Source organism: Heterocephalus glaber, unplaced genomic scaffold, assembly GCF_053883595.1.
Source record: "Heterocephalus glaber isolate CG9 unplaced genomic scaffold, H.glaber_assembly_v1.0 deba00001564, whole genome shotgun sequence".
NCBI lineage: Eukaryota > Metazoa > Chordata > Mammalia > Rodentia > Bathyergidae > Heterocephalus > Heterocephalus glaber.
Window position 1 is genome coordinate 19,175,343 of NW_028258351.1, and position 18,537 is coordinate 19,193,879.

Here is an 18,537-nt window from a genome sequence, read left to right on the forward strand (position 1 = left end):
TTGCACTTGTGAGGCAGGTGCAATGCCACTGAGCTAAACCCTGGGCCCTGCCAGTGTCTTTTTTAAGACAAGAATTTTATATTTATTTGAGAGAAAGAATAGTAGAATTCCTCATGGAGACATTTGTCATGTTCCATCTTTGTCTCATAAAAGTTATACCAAAGGCTAGGGATTTAGCTCAGTGGTTTCACCGCCTGCTGTGTAAGTGCAAGGACCCAAGTTCAATCCCTGGTACTAAAAAAAAAAAAGTTATACCTGAGTTTACATCTGGGTTGGTTTAAGGATTATGCTATGGGCCCTGTGTTAGCCTTCCATTGGTAGAATTTTGTTGCTGTTTGCTGTTGTTCTTTGTGTTTTTGAGACAGGAGGGTCTCCTTACATGGCACAGGCTGGCCTCAAACTTGAGGTGGTCCTCCTGCTTCAGGCTCCTAAATGCTGGGATTACAGGCATGTACCACCACACCCAGGTAGAATTTGGGGGCAGGGGGAGTGGACAAGGCTGAGGTAAGACGCTTGCTGTGACTTCGAGCCCAGTCCAGGCTACACAGTGAATTCAAGGCCAGCCTGGAATATATAGTGAGACCCTGTCTCAAGAAACCAAAACAGCAGCAGAAGGCACCTGCATATGCAGAACAATCTGCCCATGCCCAGGAACAAGTCACTGGTCAGACATTTTCACAGGTCCCCTTATGCCCAGTCTAACACCACCATCTTAAAGACACACCAATTCCTGCTACCCAGCTTGCCCCTGCTCCAGGGCTTCAAGGAGAGGAGCTGCCTTATTGACAATGCTACCTGTTGTATCTATTTGGCAGCTGCTTTGGTTTGCAAAGATTTTTTGTTTTGTCTTCCTTCCTTCCCTCCCTCCCTCCCTTCTTCCTCTCTCTTTCTCTCTCTCTCTTTCTGTCTCTCTCTTTCTTGAGATAGTCTTGCTATGTAGTTCAGGCTGGCCTCAAACTCGCAGTTCTCTTGCCTCAACCTCCCTAGTGCTAGGACTATAGGTGAGCATGAGCACACCTGGCCTCTTTTGCTAGTTTTAAAAGGTGTTTGGGGGTTTTTGTGTTTGCAATGAGTGTGGAATTACCTGTTCTCTGAATACTTGGCAATGCTTACTTGGTCTGTGGTCAAGAGCTGAAGCTAGGTGCTTTTGTTGTGGGAAGATGATTATTTGAAGATTCAATTCTTAAATTATAGGACTAGCCATGTTTTCCATATCTTTTTTACTTAATTTTGGTAAATTGTGTTCTCCTAGGAACTTATTTTCAAATAAAGTTGTTTATAATATTCTATTACTTTTTATAATCTGATTGATTTTGGCTATTCCGGGAATTATGTCATCATTTTGCTTACCGTACTGTTTAGTTTGTTGTCTTTAATCTATCTAACCATCTTGTCAGAGAATTGTCTTTTTTACCTTTTAATAATAAACGTTTAGGGGCCAGGGATTTAGCTCAGTGGTTCCGCGCCTGCCTTGCAAGCCCAAGGTCCTGAGTTCGATCTCTGGTAACAAAAAAAACCCCCAACTTTTAAATTATTGACTTTTGTTTTGTTTTTTTGGTACTGGGGATTGAACTTGGGTCTTTGCGCTTGCGCAGCAGGCAATGAAACCACTGAGCTAAATCCCCGGCCTTTGTTTTGTTTTTTTGAGACAAGGTCTCACTATGTAGTCCAGGGTGGCCTCAAACTTGTGGCGATCCTCCTGCCCAACCCTGCCTGCAGAGTGCTGAGATTACAGGCATGTGCCACCACTCCTGGCCTGTATTCACTCTATTATGTGATTGAATTCGAATTCATAATTTCTGTTCTTAGCAATATTGTTTTCTACCTTTCTACTTTTTTGGGACATACTCTGCTTTTTTTTCATTGTGTCATTAATTTTGGTATGCTTTTTGACTCCAAACAGTTACACTGCATTTTTAAAGAAATTCAATGGAAAGGCCAGGTGTGGTGGTGTATTCCTGTAATCCTAGCACTTAGGATGCTGACTGAGGCAGGAGGACTGCTGAGAATTTGAAGCCAAGGCATGAACCTGTAGGCCCATCTACTCAGGAACTGAAGTAGGAGGATCATTTGAACCCAAAAGTTTAAGATCAGCCCGGGAAATAGAGCAAGACCTTGCTTGCCTAAAAAAAAAACAATTCAGCACTGAGGAGGCTGAGGCAGGAGGAGAGTTAAAGGCCAGCCTGAACTACACAGTGAGACCCTGTCTCCAAAAAAAAGTGTGTGTATATATATATTCTATTTATGTATAGTATTCTCAAATGTACTTTTCTCTGTCATCTACATTTTGCTATTAAACTTATCCAGTGAATTTTTGGGGTTTTAAAAAAATTTTTTTTGGTACTGGGGATCAAACTCGGGTCATTGCGCTTGAACAGCAGGTGGTGAAACCACTGAGCTAAATCCCCAGCCCTCCAGTGAATTTTTTATACCTGTATTTTTCAGTTCTAGAGTTTTCACTGGTACTTGGAATTAATCCTCTTTATTTGTGATAGTGATGATCTGTGAAGTCTTAAACACTGAATTAGCAACAGTGAATTGGTGCTTCTAGGAAAAATATAGGGTTAGGTTTCCATAAGCCTCTGTCCACAACACTTTCATCAGCTTATCAGCACCTAACTATGTCTTACCTTATTTAATACATGCCACTTGTTTGTTCATTATCAATGAACTCATGTGCAGCACAGCAGAACTGATATTTTCTGCGTAAAAGTATAGAGCAGCCTGCTTTCACTTACAGACACCAGACAGCACTTCAGCAATATGCTTGGGGTGGGGCTTGTTAAATCATCAACAAAATCATCAGCAAAACTATGTGAAGAGCCTGTGGCTTGATGGACAAAGACCCTCATTTATAGTAGGAGATAAGAACCAGAAGCAGAGCATCTCCTCTTCAGCCTCAGCTATGAGTGTATGTGCTGGTGACTCCAGGATTTTTGTTGCCAATATGCACATATCTGCAAATGACACAAGTATTTTCTTTTCTTTTTGTATTTGACACAATTATTGACTTTAAAGTTACAAATAAATTTTAGGAAGTAGGCAAATTTGCAAAGATGGAATCCACAAACAATAAGGATTAACCCTGTGTGTTTGCGCATGCTTATATGTCCTTTTAACTGAGATTTCTTTATTTTTTTAGTAATGGGGATTGAGCCCAGGGCCTTTGCACTGAGCTACATCCCTAGCCCTAGGCTGGGCTCAAATATTCAATCTTCCTGCCTCAGTCTCTCAGAGTACTGGGATCACAGATGTGGGCCACCAACCCTGGAAAGATTTCCTATTTTTGAAAATCATTGTCAACCTTTGATTACCTAATTATCAGAACTCCAAGGTCCAAAACCACACTAATGCAACCAATTTCTTCTTTCCCGTTAAATGCAGTAATATAGTCACTATTCACAGGCTTTGCCATGAGACTTTATGTTTTTGATAAGAAAACTTCATGTTGAAAGATGACAGTTATAAAAATTTTTTTGCTAGCACAAGGTCCTGAGTTTGATCCCCAGTACCAAAAAAACAAAACAAAACAAAAAAAATTTTTTTGCTAAAAAATCATTGTCAAGCCAGGCGTGGTGGTGCATGTCTGTAATCCCAGCACTCAGGAGGCTGAGGCAGGAAGATGGCCACAAGTTTGGGCCCAGACTGGGCTACATAGTGAGTCAAGGCCAGCCTAAACTACACAATGAGACCCTATCTCAAACATCAAACATTAAAAATTGTCAGCTTGAGCCAGGGATTTAGCTCAGTGTTTCCACCTCCTGACTCACAAGCGCAAGGTCCTGAGTTCGATCCCTGGTACCAAAAAAAAAAAAATTGTCAGCCTGGGTGTGGTATTACAGGTCAGTAATCTTGGCACTCTGGGAGGCTGAGGCAGGAGAATCAAAACTTTGAGCCCAGGAATGGCAATTTAGCAACATAGCAAGTCCCTGTCTCAAAAATTAAAAAAAAAAAATTAAAAAGGCTGGCCATATACTTCAGTGTGAAGCCCTGGATTCAATCCCCACCCAGTACCAGAAAAAAAAAAAAAAAGAAACAGGGAAAAAAAATTGTCTGGGTGTATTTCTTTACCTCAGTGACCATGGTTACAAAACTTTTTTGAGGCAGTACTGGGGATTGAACTCAGGACCTCATGCTTGCCAGGCAGTCACTGTGCTGCTGAGCTACATCCCTGACCCTACAAAACTGTTTTAAGTACTTGTCTAATAACTCCAATTTCTGGATCATCTCAAACTTGGCCTCAGTTGCATTTTTTCTCCTAGCACCTCCACCACCCCCACTACCACCCTGGTTTTTTGTTTTTTGTTTTGAGACAGGGTCTTGCTATGTTGTTCAAGTTGACCTTGAACTCACTATGTATCCCAGGCGGTCCTCAAACTCACATCGATCCTTCTTCCTCAGCCTCCCCAATTACTGAGATCACAGGTGTGTGTCACTACGCCCAGCTACCATTTTTTTCTCTTTTAAATGGGTCACTTTTTTTTTTGGTATTGTGGAATCGAACTCCAGACTATGCTTGTGAGGTAGGCGCAGTGCCACTGAGCTAAATCCCCGGCCCTGACCTTACAGTTTTGCTGGCTCTTTTTTATATAAAGTATCTTGTGTCTTTTTTTTTTTGGTACCGGGGATCGAACTCAGGACCTTGCGCTTGCGAGGCAGGCACCGGAACCACTGAGCTAAATCCCCAGCCCTATATATAAAGTATTTTGTACATTTTAAAAAATAAAGTAATCCCGGGCCAGGGATTTAGCTCAGTGGTTTCGCTGCCTGCTGCGCAAGCACAAGGACCGGTGTTTAATCCCCGGTATCAAAAAAAAAAAAAAAGTAATCTGGACATTGTCAGTGTTGTATATGACAACTCTGGATTTTTTAATGGAAAAGGGTACTCCGAATAATTTATACTTCCATATTTTAGGGTTAACTTGGCTATGCCGGGGATTTAGCTCAGTGGTTTTGCCGCCTGCTGCGCGTTCAATCCTCGGTACCAAAAAAAAAGGATTAACTTGGCTAGGGCCAGGGGTTTAGCTCAGTGGCACCGCGCCTGCCTCGTGAGTGCAAGGTCCTGAGTTCAATCTCTGGTACAGAAAAAAAAAATTAACTTCATTAGATACAAAATAAATATTGGCAGCTCAAATCTCAGTTCAGTTCTTTGACTTTGGCTATAAATTGTTTTGAGCCTCTGATTTGCAAGTCAGCCAGGTAGAGTTTTATTCACAGAACTAGGGGCTCCCCCTCTTTGGCTCTCTTTTTCAGGTCTCCTTCTCACTTCCTGTTCACTATGGCTGTCCTGACCCTGTCCTCCAGTTCATCTAGCCAGAAAGTCAGTGATTTTCTGTCTGATTACTTCAGGTACCATACTCTACACAGTAGTGTTTTGACTTCAGGCGGAGGCCAGGAAAATGGGAAATTTACCCTCCACTCTGCCAAATCTGCCTGCTTTTGTTCACTCCAGAGCCCTGTGAAAGAGCTTTCTGTCATACTTTTTATCTGTGGGAGGATCACTTTCAAAGAAGCTTACTTCATTATACTAGAGGTGGAATTCCCAGGCATGCTTTTCTTTTCTTTCTTTTTTTTTTCAAGCTTTTCTTGATGAAGCCATTTTAAAGCAATAAAAATTTTTAAATACACTTTATTTTATTTTATTTTATTTTGTACTGGGGATCAAACTCGGATCCTTCTGCTTGCAAGGCAGGCGGTGGAACCACTGAGCTAAATCCCCGGCCCCAATACACTTTATTTTTTAGCACAGTTTTAGGTTCATATGAAAATTGAGCAGCAAGTACAGAGATTTGCCATATACCACCTCCTCATCTATCCACACGCACAGCCTCCACCAGTCTAGATCCTCTGCTAGAGTAGTACACATATCACTATTGTAGATAGGTAAGTTAATTAGATATCTTCTAGGCCATTAAACAGGGTCCTTCGAGAGGAGCCAACATAGAAGACAATAGACACATTCACTGAAGGCCAGTATTGTAAAAGAAGAGAAACTGTCACATCCACCACAGGATGAATAGCAGTGATTGATATTCTAAATAGGTATCAATATCCTGAGTGGGAGACCAAGATCTTCCAGGAAAGAATCTTGACCCACTCCTTACCAAAAATCCTTGCTCATTCCTTGTACCCTTGCTACATGACTTGCTTCCCCATTTGATCCCCATTTAATCAATATTACCTAAATGGCTATACTTGTCATAGTCTTATTGGTTGATCATAGTTTTGTCCCACCTCATGTCCACCTTGTGATGTCTCATTGGACCAATATTACCTAAGCGACTGTACTTGTAATCTTACTAGTTGAGGGCTGGGTATTCAGCTCAGGGGTTCCGCCGCCTGCCTCCGCAAGCCCAAGGACCCGAGTTCGATCCCTGGTACCAAAAAAAAAAAAGAAGAAGCAATCTTACTAGTTGACTACAGTTTTTTCCCACCTTGAACCTACGTCACCTCATGGCTTTGTCCAATAAAACACGTTTGAGAAGTTGGGTCAGCGGGCAACCTACTTTCCTTCTTAGACAGAAGCTATCTTTCTCTCAATAAATTTTTCCTACTCTTAACTTCTGTTGTTTCTAGAATTCATTCTTCGATTTTAGAGAACACAAATTCGCACTTCAGATATCTAGCAGGTTTGGGAGTGACACCTATTTCCCCTATATCATTACAGTGGGTGAACTTACACTGACACATCATCATCATTCAAACTTAATAGTTTACATTAGAATTTATTTACTTTTGAGACAAAGTCTTGCTACGTATTCCAGGTGGGCCTTGAATTCACTATGTAGCCCAGGCTGGCCTCCAACTGCGGTGAGCCTCCGGAGTAATGGGATCACAGGTGTGCACCACCTTGCATGGATAGGATTTGCTCTTGAGGTTTGTGATGGTTGATTGCTTCAATTTGAGAAATTTGGTTAAGAGAAGCTTAGCTAGATGGCCTCAGCAATTCCACGCCTCAGGGTGGCTCATCCACACTCACCCTAGGACAGCTCATCCCCCTAGATGTTAAAAAGGGGAAATGAGGAAGGACTTGGCTGCTTCTATTCCTTCAGTTCTTTGGAGGAGCTCCAGTCTTTGCCTTGGAAGTCATCTCCTGCTTTCTAGCACAGACTCTTTGGCTTTGGCGAGGATCCTTTAGCCTTCCAGCATAGACTCTTCAGCCTCCACCACAGACCCATAGGCCTCCTGATAGGGACTCGCACGGGACACAGCAGTGAGCTCCAGACCTTTGACTAAATCCTTCGGATCTCCAAAGTGCAGACAGACCCTCTGCACTTTTCCTCATCAAACTCTGTAGTGGCCATTGTAAGCCAATCTTGTAAATTCTTATATATTTGTATATCTTGTGTTATATCTGTTTCTCTAGTAAATACTGACTGATACAAGGTTGTACATCCTAAGGATTTAGACAAATATATGGTGACATGTGTCCACCATTATATCTTCTATGCTATACCCACTCATTCCCTCCCTACCCTCAACTCTTGAATTTGTTTTTTTGGTACTAGGGATCGAACTCAGGTCCTTGTGCTTTCAAGGCAGACGTGGTGCCACTGAGCTAAATCCCCAGCCCACCTCCCCTCAACTCTTGACAGTCACTGATCTGTCTCCATAGGTTTGCCTTTCTCAGAACGTCATACAATTGGACTCATACAACACGTGGCCTTTAAAGATCAGTTTCTTTCACTTAGCAATATGCATTTAATCTTTGCCCATGTCCTTTCATGGCTTGAGAGTGCATTTCTTTTTAATCGTTAAATAATACTTCATACTCTACACCAAATTTTATTTATCCATTCACCAATTTTTTTTTTTTTTTGTACTGGGGATCAAACTCGGGACCTTTCACTTGAGAAGCAGGCACTAGAACCACCAAGCTAAATCCCCGGCCCTACCCATTTACCTATTAAAGAATGTCTTGTTTGCCTTCAAAGTTTTGTCAATTACAATGAAAGCTGCTATAAACATTGTGCAGGTTTTTGTATGAATATGTTTTCACCTTGTTTGGCTAAATACAAAAGGGCATGGATGGTAAATGTATGTTTAGTTATGTAAGAAATTCCCAAACTGTCTTCCAAATGGCTGTATTGGCTTGTATTTCTATCAGAAATGAACAACAGTTTCTGTTGCTGTACATTCTCTCAGTATTTGGTGCTGGGCTTTGGATTTTGGCCATTTAAATAGGTGTGTGATAATATCTTGTGGTTGACTAATTGACTGGTTGATCATGGTACTGAGGCCTGAACCTACGTTTACATCCCTAGCCCCCACTCCCTTTTTTGTTTGTTTGTTGTTGTTGTTGTTTTGGTACCAGGGATCAAACTCAGGACCTTGTAGTTGCAAGGCAGGGGCCAGAACCACTGAGCTAAATCTCTGGTCTCCCACTCCCTTTTTTTGTTTGTTTTTTTGGTACTGGGGATTCAATTTGGGTCCTCGTGCTTGCGCAGCAGGCGTGGAAACCACTGAGCTAAATCCCCGGCCCCCACTCCCTTTTTTGATATAGGTTCTCCCTAAATTACTGAGTTGTCCAGGCTGGGCTAGAGCTTGTGATTCTTCTGCCTCAGCCTCCCAGAATGCTGGGACTACAGGCATGTGCTACCGCACCCAGCTGCTGGTGGTTTTAATTTTCATGCCCTTAATAGCATATAATGTGGATGATTTTTTTGTTTTGTTTTTTTGATTATCATCTCACTCTGTCTCTGTCTCTTTTTTTAATATATGGGATCAAATGCTTTGTACACAATAGGCAAGCATACTACCATTCAGCTATGTCTTCAGCCCTTTTTATTTTATTTTATTTTTGGTACCAGGGATCGAACTCAGGTCCTTGTGCTTGCGCAGCAGGCGGTGGAAACCACTGAGCTAAATCCCCAGCCGCTCTTTTTATTGTATTTTGAGACAAGGTCTTTCTAAACCCCAAGGCTGGCTTTGAATTTGTGATCCTCCCACTTCAGCCTTCCAAGAGCTGCATTACCAAGTTGTAGGGTGCTGGGGACTCCTTCTAGAGATTTTAGGTTCTTCTTGTGCTGAACAAATGGGACAAAACAAGCACAAAAGGTAGTGAAATTTTACACTGCAGTGGGGTTGGGGAGAGACAGCATCTCACTATGTAGCCCAGGCTGCCCTTGAATTTTCGGCAATCTTCCTGCCTCAGCCTCCCCAGTGCTGGGATTACAGGCATGGGTCACCATGCCCAACCAGGTTTTACATTTATTAAAGGTAGGAAAAGAAGCATGCTCTGTGTAGTGAGTGTGGGCCAATTAAAAAGTGCTGGGCAGTGATTCCACTGCCTGCCCTGCAAGCCCAAGGTCCCACGGTTGATCCCCAGTACCCCAAAAAACCAACCAAACAAAAACAAAACAAACAAAGTGCTGGGGATCAAACTCAAACACACTTGCTGGGGATTTAGCTCAGTGGTGCCACCGCCTGCCTAGCAAGCACAAGGTCCTGAGTTCGACCCCTGGTACAAAAAAAAAAATTAGCACAAACACACACACTCCACAAGGTGACAGTCGACCACTGTGGAAGAGAGCACAATGGCCGACAGTTGAATGGTGGTCATCTTTTGTATCTCCCACCTCTCAGGCAGAGGTCAGGTCTGGACTGTCCCATCAAAAACCTGCTTGAGTTCTAGGGAGAAGAATTGAAGATAGCACTATGGTCCAAGGTGCAGGACTTGGGCTCATGTCCTGGATTTATGTAATTGACAGGTGGCTCCCACTTGCCCGACTGCTTTGCTGTGTCCTGATCTCCTGCATGTGCCACAATACTCAGCTTTAATGTTTTGTCACTGTAGCAACCCTGCTTTTCTCCCATGAATGAAAAAATATGATGAATAAAATATCAAAATTTTAAATAAAAACAGAATCAGTACTAGTGACTGCTGTTTTTCCTTTTGTCTCCAGCCCGAATATGTCTTGACCTAGTCTTGCTAGTAGGTAAGTGTCATAGATGTCATTCTGCAGTCTCTCTCTCTTTTTTTTTTAGTTTGGCTTTTTGAGACAGGGTCTTTCCCTGTAGTCCAAGCTGGCCTTGAACTCACTATGTAGATCAGGCTGGCCTCGAACTTGCAGCAATCCTACTGTCTCAGCCTCCTGAATGCTGGGAGTATAGGCATGTGGCACCATACCTGGCTTCTGCAGTCTCTCTTTCCTTTCTTTCTTTTTGTTTTTGTTTTTTTGTTTTGTTTTGTTTTTGGTACCGGAGATCGGGTCCTTGTGCTTGTGGGACGGGCCGGAGGCACCACTGAGCTAAATCCCTGGCCCTCTTGTTTTTGTTTTTGAAAGGAAGTCTCCCTATGTAGTTCAGTCTCACTATGTAGCCCAGGCTGGCCTCAAACTCACAGTGATCCTCCTATTTCAACCTTCCAAGTGCTAGGATTACAGGTGTGTGCTACCACTTTTTTTTTTTTAGACAGGGTCTTGCTGTATAGTTCAGGCTGATGTTGAACTCACTATGTAACCCAGGGTGGCCTTGAACTCATAATGATCCTCCTGCCTCAGCCTCCCAAGTGCTAGGATCACAGGTGTGCACCACCACATCTGTAGACAGTCTCATCTCCTCTTTCCTGATGCCTTGTTTGCTTGTTGCTTTACAGCTTTAGATTGTGATTTCCCTGGAACTTTATCTATCTGCAGAATTTTTGAGTCCTTGACTGAAGTGGCCATACCTTTTGGTTTTGTACTATTTGCTTCCCAGGGCATCTGGAAACCTTTGAATGCTATTGTTAAGGTTTACTTTTCTTTTTTCTCTTTTGCAGTGCTGGGGATCAAACTCACAAACTAGGCAAGCACTCTACCAAACAGCCACACACCAGTCCAAGGTGTTAAGGCTTTTGGGGGCCACAAAGGTAGGGTTAAATTCAAGCACAAACTAGTACAGTTAGAAACAAAGGGGCTGACTGAGTCATTCCCTTCCTTCAACTGTAAACCGCCACACCACCCTAGTGATTATCCATGCTTCCAGAATCCTGACAGGGAAGTTGTGTGGGCCACACTCCCTTCTCTCCATCCAACCATAAGCACATCACCATCCTAATGATCGATCCAGGTTCAAGTTTAGGAGGTCACGCAAATTACTGACATCAGAGAGACAGTGGAAAGCACCTTGATCAAAGGTGTCTGATTCTGTAAATACGGAAGCCTGAGTTCTCAAGCCCTTTTTTTTCTTTCTCTTCGCCCTTCTTCCTGTTCCTGCTACCAGCTGGCGATCTTCAATAAACACCTACTTACTACACACTACAAGATAAGTGCTTGGCAATTCTTTCCTTGTCCTACACAAGAACTTGGACTATTTTTTTGCCCACTCAACTGTAACAAAACCATGGGGGGACAAATCTTGGAAGAGATTTGTTTTTCCACCCAAAATGTCTTTACCCTGAGGCTGTGGGAATGCTACCAGGGTTTGGGGTGCTAGAGTCTCTTTCTAGAGGTGGTTTCTAGGCTCTTTTTGCCCTGAACAAAGAATTGGTCAAGATAGGCATAAACAGTAGTAAAGCAAACATTTATTAAAGGCAAGAAAAGAAACATACTCTGTAGAGTGAGTTTGGGATAAGTAAAACTAGGGGAAAACCATGGCCTCCAGCTTGAGGGTGGGCTGTCACAAAGGGACAAGGTAGACAGCAGAAGCACGCTGGCAGCTTGTCTTCTTTATATCTCCCACTCCTGAGCCCAGGTCTAGACCACCCTATCAGAAACCTGCTCAAAGTCCTGGGGCAGGGCTCTGGGACCTGTTCTGTGTCCTGGGATTTGTAAACAGCAGGTCACACCTACTTTTCCAGCCAGTTTTAGCCACGCCCTATTCTCCTGCCTGGAGAGGTCACAACCTCAGGCCACTATCTTGCTAGTAGGTAGGGCTGTGGGCCTTATCTCCTGGCCACCACATCCCAGAGAACAATATGGACAAAATTCATGACTTCCTGCAATTCTTAGCAACACCTGGGGGAAAAAACTGCCTTTGGCCTTTACTTATCTCTAGGGTGCCCTGATTTTACTTCACTTTGGCCTCTGAATACTTCTATTCCTGCCAGCTCAGCAGTGCTTTCTAAGCTCTTTATTGGAAAACTGGGGTGTAGGATGTTTGCCTAGCACCTATGAGGAATTGGGTTTGATCTCCAGTACCAAAAAGCCAAAAAACAAAACAAAAAACTCCCCACAAGACAGACAAGTTGTGCACAGCTGTAATCCTAGCACTCCCTCTGAATGCTGAGGCCAAAGAATTGCCATTCAGGCCAGCCTGAACTACATAGCCAGACCTTGTCTCAAAAAAACAAACAAGAGGGCCGGTGATTTAGCTCAATGGTTCTACCTCCTGCCTTGAAAGTGCAAGGACCAGAGCTCGATCCCTGGTACCAACCCCCCGCCCCCCAAAAAACCAAGAAGGGCCGGGGATTTAGCTCAGTGGCACTGTGCCTGCCTCAAAAGTGCAAGGTCCTAAAGATTCCCAGTACCAGAAACAAACAAACAAAAACAAGCTGGGTGTGGTGGCACATGCCTATAATCCTAGGATTTGGGAAGTCTGAGGCAGGAGGATTACTGTGAGTTTGAGGCCAGCCTGGGCTATATAGTGACTTCAAGGCCAGCATGAACTACATAGTGAGATCCTGTCTCAAAAAAAAAAACAAAACAGAGCTGGGGATTTGGCTCAGTGGTGCCGCTGGCTGCTTCTCAAGCACAAGGTCCTGAGTTCGATCTCCGGTGTAAAACCGAGGACCTTACCAAACGCTCCGAGGAGCTGACTGCAGCAAAGAACACCCGGGAAGGAACATACCGGACAAGTTGGAAAGTAAAACAGACCTTTATTAGTCTGGCCAGACGGCACTCCCAAAGCAAAGTAGCTTAGAGAAGCAACTGGCTCAGCGTCTGAGGCTGTTTTTATAGAGGGTTGCAGGGGAAGTTAGCAAGAGGAAAAAAATGTTGATGGTCAAAAGATGTTTGCAGATTGTCTTATAGATAGCTGTGTCTGGAACATCGGTTTCGGACAAACAAGGAGATGGGCAATTCACTTAGGAACTCTATGTTTGTTACAGATTTTATCTAGTGTCCCAGAACTAACAAGCACATTTTAACCATTAACTCACAGTCACTATGTTGGGGCTGGGGGAGCTTTTATGATTACAGAGTTATGCGGTCCCACATCCGGTACAAAAAATAAATAAATAAAACAAAAAACAAAAAAACCCCACCACCAACAAAATCCCACAAAATTCTTATCAGTTAGAATAAAAGGATGGTCTCCTCATTTGGTCAAGAAAATCTGCCCACCAGGTGATGATGTGAACCTGTAATCCCAGCTGGGAAGCTGAGAAAGAAGGATCACAAATTCAAGCCAAGCCTGGGGAATTTTGCAATTTAGCAAGACCCTATTTAAAAATTAAAAAAAAAAAAAAAAGATGTAGCTCAGTGTGAAGGACCTAGGTTCAATCCCTAATACCACAAAAATAAAAAAGAAAATCTGCCAAAAATGTAAGGGAAGGGCCAGAGATTTAGCTCAGTGGTTCCACCACCTGCCTCACAAGCACAAAGTCCCGAGTTTGATACCCAGTACCAAAAAAAGGGAGACATCGTCCTTAAATTGTGAAGCATTTTCTTTCCAGGATCTGAAATGAGGCAAATGTGACTTCTCTTCATCAGTTTTATTAATCTCTGTCCTGGAGATCCAAGGATGGAAACCCAATCCCATTACTTAATGACTCACTTTAATGAACTCACAGCTGAGTACCAGTGTTAGGCTAATGCTCTACCACTGAACTACCCCTCAATTCCCTTTTTTTGGGGGGGGTGGTACCGGGGATCGAACTCGGGTCCTTGCGCTTGCACAGCAGGTGACGAAACCACTGAGCTAAATCCCTGGCTCCCCCTCAGTTCCTTTTTAAAATTTTATTTTGAGATAAGGTCACCCTAAATTGCCCAGTCTGGCTTCAGGCTTGGGATCCACTTGCCTCGGGCTCCCAAGTAGTTGGGATTACAGGAGTACACCACTGAACCTGCCATAATAGGAGTCACACAAACTTTATGTGCCTCCTCTGCTTGGAAGTTCTCAAAAAGTATATAAGAACTTGTGACAAGACAAGAAACACCATTTTCCAAGTGAGAAGCAGAAGATGCTACTGGGAAAGTCACCCCACTTCCACCCCTGCCAACCTCAGCGTGACCCCAACAGCATGGCCCCAGCTGGTTCCCTCACCCTGCCAGATCACAGCAAAAGATCACACACAGCCTTGTGAACCATCCGGTGTGTCAATTTCAAGTTGTCATTTGATTGTTTTGGTTTTTTGCAGTGCTGGGGACTGAACCCAGGGCCTTGTACACGCTAGGCAATTTCTCTGCCACTGAGCCACATGCCCAGCCCACGAATTGTCATTTGAAACACATCAGGCAGCTTGTGGCATTTTGCCTGACTTTCGTAGATGTAATGCCCAAAGTCTGGTGTCCTGTAAAACAACTTGGTCTTAGGGTACCTGAATCATCAGTCACCCTACTTTAGGGCCCCAGGGCAGGCTTGGGGCAGGAGCTCTTCTGCCTGGGCCTGAGTCCTTATCACAATCTCCTTTTCTGCAGTCTCTGAATCCAACTTCTTCCTCTCATCTGTAGGAAGAAGAGTTTGTCCTCTGCCAACCCCAAGGAGGAGGACCCTTCCTGGTGCCCCTAGTGGCACCTGGCTGCCACCTCACTATCAGGCTGCAAGCTCTGCCGAGACGGAGGAGGATGGGGAGGTGGACTTCTCCCTCAGCCTCAGGTGACAGTTGCTCTCCTAATATGCAGGCCTTGGCCCAGGTGAAGCACACAGCACAATTACACCGTTGGACTCATCACCAACCTCTGAGCTGCATCTCCTGGCTGTGTCAGGGCAGGCTGTGTGTGGGGAGGGTCTTTTAAGGAAATGGCCCACACCTCTGGTCTCAAAGTATTTCAAGCAAATGACTCCCTTTTTTGAGGATCCTAGAAAAATTTCTACCTTGATCCTAATGACACCAAGGTCAGGAGCATTGGCTTATTGTTGGAGTCATGTTTTTTTTGTTGTGTAAGACCGAGGGCCTTATCAAACGCTCCAAGGAGCTGACTGCAGCAAAGAACACCCGGGAAGGAACACACCGGACAAGTTGGAAAGTAAAACAGACCTTTATTAGTCTGGCCAGACGGCACTCCCAAAGCAAAATAGCTTAGAGAGGCAACTGACTCAGAGTCTGAGGCTGTTTTTATAGGAGGTTGAGGGGGAAGTTAACATATAGAATTAAAGAAAAGGGGACAGAGGTTAGTGGTCGACTGTCACGTATTGATGGTCAGCAGACATTTGCAGCTTGTTCTATAGATTGTGGTGTCCAGAACATCAGTTCCGGGCAAACAAGGAGTTGAGTAGTTTACTTTGGGACTTTAGGTCTGTTAACAGATTTTTATCTAGTGTCCCAAAACTAACAAGCATCTTTATCCATTAACTCACATTTAATCACAATGGGGCTGGAGAAATGGAACAAAGGTTATGCAGTCCCACAGTTGTTGTTTGTTTGTTTGAGACAGGGTTTCACTGTGTAGTTCAGGCTGGCCTTGAACATGAAGATCCTCCAGTCTCAGCCTCCCTAGTGCTGGGATTCAGGAATGTACCACCATGCCCAACATTTTTGTTGTTGTTGGGTTTTTTGCCATGTGTTGGAGCAATGCTACATAATTCTAGGGAAAAATCATTTGAGTAGGTCTAGTTCTCCAGCCTACAGGCCAGCTATGACATTCCAGACATAATTCCATTTTGGCCTTGGGTCACAACTGAGACCTGAGTGATCCCCGGATGCTGTAATGCTCCAGGACAAGACCACACCTGCGGGAGACACCAGGGAGGAACCAAATCTTCATCTGCATAGTTCCTCATTGTTCTTAGATTTCCACTGCCCCCCAGCCTTTTGTTACACCTTGTTTATCCCAATGTGAAGTACTGAACTCTGCATTTTCACTTGTTACTTTTGTTTCCCCATGTACTGAATAAAAAGTGCTGCAAGCTAGGGGGCTTTTGTCTTTGCCACCCAGAGCAGCACTGATCAGACCCAAAGCTCAGCTTCTTCCCAGTCTCATTGTCTACCTTTCCTGTAATTCGTCGTGTGCTGCCTTGGCTCACAGGAGACTAGGACTTACTGCAGAGGTTCTGGTAACGTCCCCTTCCCCTGTTCCCTACAGCCATGTATTCTTTTTTTTTTTTTTTTTTTTTTGGTACCAGGGATTGAACTTGGGACCTTTCGCTTGTGAGGCAGGCAGCAGAACCACTGAGCTAAATCCCCGACCCCTTTGCCATGTATTCTTTTAAATATCTTTAATTCTTTTGTGGAACAGGGAAAAAAGGGGTTGAATGATTAGGATACTGATGCTGGAGGAGTCCCAACCCTGGCTCATTCCCTTACAGAGATTCACCTGCTAACTGGGTGAATGACTTCCATTAGCATGGGATGCTGGGACAGCTCAAAGTGGCCAGTCCCAATGTGAGGTCTTCCGACCAGGTGCCTGTTCCCTGCTGGGCCCTCTCTCCTTCTCCCTCCTCCACATCCAGCTCTGCTTCTGCCCCCTTTTCGTCTCTGATATATTTATGAACCTGCCACCATCTTTAGCCCAGCTCCAAACTCAGGCTTCACAGTTCATTCAACAGTTGTCCCATGCACCTGACCTGGTGCCTGAGGAGGGGGACACAGAGACAGAACTAAGGTCCTCTGGCCCCAGAGGGGCTGCTCACCCACACGTGTGGATGTCAGTTCTAAACCCACGGACGCCAACCTCCCCCTCACCCAGAGGACTGAGTCATCTCAAGTATTTCTTCTAGATTTACCATGTGTCAGGCACAGTTCCTGAACTTGGGCTACATCAGTGAGCAAGACTCTGAGGCTCCCTGTCCTGGGAAGACTCAAATACAGTAAATGTAACATCAATGAAGTGTGTAATGTCTGAGAAGGTGGCAGTTGCTATAGCTAAAAAGATAAAAGACAAGATGAGGAGGATGAGGAGTTTTGGGGCTGGAGCCCCTATTAAATAGGCAGTTTTGGGCTGGGGCGGAGCTTGGTGATAGAGCATTTGCAGAGTGTGTGAGGGCCCTGGGTTCCATCCCCGGCACCACATTAGATAAATAAATAAACAGGCAGTCTCTGAGGGCTCGCTGAAGCGGTAAGATTTGTACAAAGACTTAAAGAGATGAGGGAATAAAGGGCTGAGGATTTAGCTCAGTGGCACCACACCTGCCTCGAAAGCACAAGGTCCTGAGTTTGAACCCCAGTACCAGAAAAAAAAATCTGGAGCCAAAGAGATCAGGAAATAAACCAGTCATATCTCAGGGAAACTTCTAGGCCCATGGCTCTTAATGGCAATTCCTACCTTCAAATCCAGGGTGTTTTCCGCTGTCTGGAGACAGTTTCACATAGGAAGGGGTAGGCGTGTACTCCTGGCTCCTAAGGGCAGAGTCAGGATGCTGCTAAACATCACACCATGCACAGAACAAACCTCCACCACACAGAATCACTGGGCCAGTCACAGTGCCAACACTGAGAAGCCCTAGTCCGGCAGAGGAAGCAGCCTGTGCAAAGGCCCAGTGGCAGGGGTATGCCAGGTGCTCTTGGGACCACACAGAGGAAGTGAGAGGGAGGTGACAGGAGATGAAAAAACAGAGGGAGCAAAGGTGATTATGACTTGGGCAGGGAAGTGCTGTGAAGACCTTGGCTTTACTCCCAGTGACTGGGCCTGGCAGGATCTGGAGTAGTAGAGCTGTCATTGCACTTTCCTGTGCTGAGAACAGACAGGGGAGGGAGGCGTGTCAGAGTAGAAGCGGGAACCCAAGTAGCCAGCTCGGCTTCCTATGCCTTCCCCTTCCCAGCTAATCTCTCTTCTCAAAGTTCAGATCCCGTGTCCCTCCCTTTGGGTCTCAGCTGAGGACCTCACCTCTGACTTCAGAACAAAACCAGCAGCTACATGGCTGTAGTGCCAGCCCTTGGGAGGCTGAGGCAAGAGAATTGTAGTGAGTCTGAGGCAAGCCTGGGCTACATAGTGAGCAGGTGAGCTTCCCCACCTGCCTTGGTCACAGCTGTACCCCTGGAGCAGACAGCCCATCGTGAGAGTACAGATCCCCTTGTGGGCCCTTTGCTTCCCACCTTTTTCTGTTGCTGTGCCTCCTCTTCAGCACTCAGGCATACTCTTGTCAAAACACCAATCAAGGGTTGGGGATTTAGCTCAGTGATTCTGGCACCTGCTTTGCAAGCACAAGGTCACAAGTTCAATCCCCAGTACCAAAACAAACAAACAAACCAACAAAACACCAATCAACCAGTCGGGCTTGGTGGCCTACACCTGTAATCCAGTACTCTGAGAGGCTGAGACAGGAGGAACACAAGTTTGAGTCCAGCTGGGGCTGCCTGGTAACTTAGCAACTTTTGAGTAACTTAGTAACTTAGCAACTTTTGAGTCTCAAAAAAAAAGGCCAGGGGATGTAGCTCAGTGTGAAGCCCCTGAGTGAGTCCAAGCCAGCCTGAACAATATAGTAAGACCCTGCCCCACCAAATTAAAATAAAATAATTGA